At 42.8% G+C, this 2,500-nt stretch overlaps 1 protein-coding gene across 6 annotated transcripts in view; it reads left to right on the forward strand.

The window, feature by feature from the left end:
• rims1b (regulating synaptic membrane exocytosis 1b) overlaps positions 1 to 2,500 on the forward strand; it is a gene marked incomplete at both ends in the record, with an annotated part of 66,171 nt that overhangs the window by 14,692 nt on the left and 48,979 nt on the right. The gene's annotated exons all lie outside the window — the stretch shown is intronic.

The raw sequence follows: 2,500 nt of genomic DNA on the forward strand, positions 1-2,500 counted from the left end.
TTGGTTGGTTGTATCTCTAAGAACGCCAACAGCTGGTTTTGCTGACACGCACCGACACCCGTGTGTTTGACGCTCCAGTGTTTCCATGACAACAGGCCCCAGTTCTCTCTCTCTCTCTCCCCCTCTCTCTCTCTCTCTCTCTCTCTCTCTCTCTCTCTCTCTCTCTCTCTCTCTCTCAGTTCTTTGACAGCTGTTCCCATGGTACCCTGGTGTCTCTCTGGTGCCGGACCCTGATTGGTCTGACAGATCCTTATCAGGAGTCAAAGGTCATTCGATGCAAGTGCTACCACAACGTCTATGATGTTGTTATTGGGATATTATTTGTGTCAACTTGTATGCAGGTTTCGTGTTTCTGTATTGAATCCATGCAGAGTAGGCCTAGCTGTGGCGAGATAATAGAGATCGAGATGTCTTTTCCCCAAGCTTATTATTTTGTTTAGTTTTTTTGTATGTGGAGAATCATTGTAGATATGGATATTAGATTGGTTATGATGTGAAATTATCATTTCAATGGATAACATGATGCTCACTTTCATTTGAGGACTTGAAAGCATCCAGATTGCCTTGTTGCTTTGATGTGGTGCCTCAAGGTTGTGGTGACATGCAAACAAGCCTTCAAACGCTCCTACACATGGCTTTTGAACTTAAAAATAGCATCGCACATTAACAATTGTACACAACACCCTACAAGAGAAACACAAGATCGTTCAGGCTTTAATATCATCGTAGGTGAAATACTAACCTGGATTCGTTAATGTTGTAAAGTTGACTTTGTGGTCATATCGGGGACTACGTTGTGCCAACGTCACATCACTGTCCTTGTCACGGACTAATTATAATGCCACCTGACTGGCCAAGATCTGCATTAGTCACTGCTGTCGGCTTGCCAGGGTAGCAGTCTGTTGTCTGTCCGCCTGACATGCCAACCACAGACACACCCACGGACATCGAAGAGGCATCACCTCAATCTCTAGTGACTCGTGGAGACTAGAAAGAGTCTTTTTGGAGGATTGGAAATATTTTTGGGGGGAGGAAAGACTGTTTTTGGAGACCTGGAAAGAGTCTTTTGGCGACATGAAAAAAGTATTTTCATAATTTCAATGAGAAAATGTTTGGGAGACTAAAAATATTTGGAGCGTGTTAGAAAATAGTGTTTTTGTAGACTAAGAAAGAGTGTTTTGGGATTCTTATACAGTCTTTTTGAGACTTAGAAAGAGTGTTTTGGGAGTCTGATACAGAGTCTTGGTGGGGACCTGCATGCTGATATGAACAGGACATGGTGGATGATCGTCACATATTCAACCGTTTCTACGAGCCAGGGTGGTTGACGTCAGACTGGGAGTTATGTGTTCAACCATTGTCTCATCCTGGTTTTATTGACTGTAGTTACGAGGACATGGATGTTTACTCAAGCAAGAGGTGACTCGTCTCATTTCAACCTCATATTTCCACATCTCCATCTCTATATAGAACAGATGGAACTGAGAGAATCATGCTCCTGGTGGAATAGCATATTAACACAATGTTGTTATTATACAGTAATAACAGCATTATAACACAGTTGTGATAACTTGTGATAAGTGGTATTGTACAAAAGGTACTGGGAAGTCCTAAATGGATAGATATCTTCTATGTCCCTGACATGACTTTGGGGGAAGTGTGTGTGTGTGTGTGTGTGTGTGTGTGTGTGTGTGTGTGTGTAAGAAATGCAGAATTAGGCCTATCTAAGTACAGTTTTTTTTTTGTCTCCCCGTCCTCCTTTTTTTGTCTCTCTCTCTCTCTCTCTCTCTCTCTCTCTCTCTCTCTCTCTCTCTCTCTCTGTCTCTCTCTCTCTCTCTCTCTCTCTCTCTCTCTCTCTCTCTCTCTCACTCTCCTTCTCTCTCCCCTTCTCTGTGGTAATTTAGACCGCTGTCTCTGTCCCTTAAATGATATGGTAATGGCGTATCCTTTTGACAATACTTTTGGGAAAACGAAGAATGCAGGGGAGGGCTCTCTCACGGGCTGATTTGCAATTCACTAATGGGTTATTTTGGTTGCCGGGGGAATACACACGGCAACACGGAGAAGGAAAGGACCGTGTGGTGGAATGGAGTAGAAGTGGGGATGACAGCGACGCTCAAGTTTCGTTGAAGTTTGATTTATTCAAAGACACCTTTCATCTGCTGGTTTTAATTGCCTCCAGTCTCGTTGCATCCGAAGTGATAGGCGGACTTGCCCAACATGTTAGTGAGATTTATTTGAATTGAGTGGTTGTTGTTACATATGCAAAATGTATTCATCATTAGTTTTTTCGTCTGTCCAGCTGTGAAGTATGATCTATTTTGGTTTGTGAATTAAATGTATGGAAATGTAATTCATAATTACAGTGTAAGGTTTGTAATTCATAATCCGTTATGTCTGACGGCTAACTCGCTCCCTTTCTCTCCTCTCTTATCCTCCACCCTTCTCTCCTTCTCCCTTTTCCTACTTTCCCTCTCTCCTCTCTGTCTCTCGCTCCCTC

This window comes from Nansenia antarctica (assembly GCF_963989245.1).
Source record: "Nansenia antarctica genome assembly, chromosome: 2".
Lineage (NCBI taxonomy): Eukaryota > Metazoa > Chordata > Actinopteri > Argentiniformes > Microstomatidae > Nansenia > Nansenia antarctica.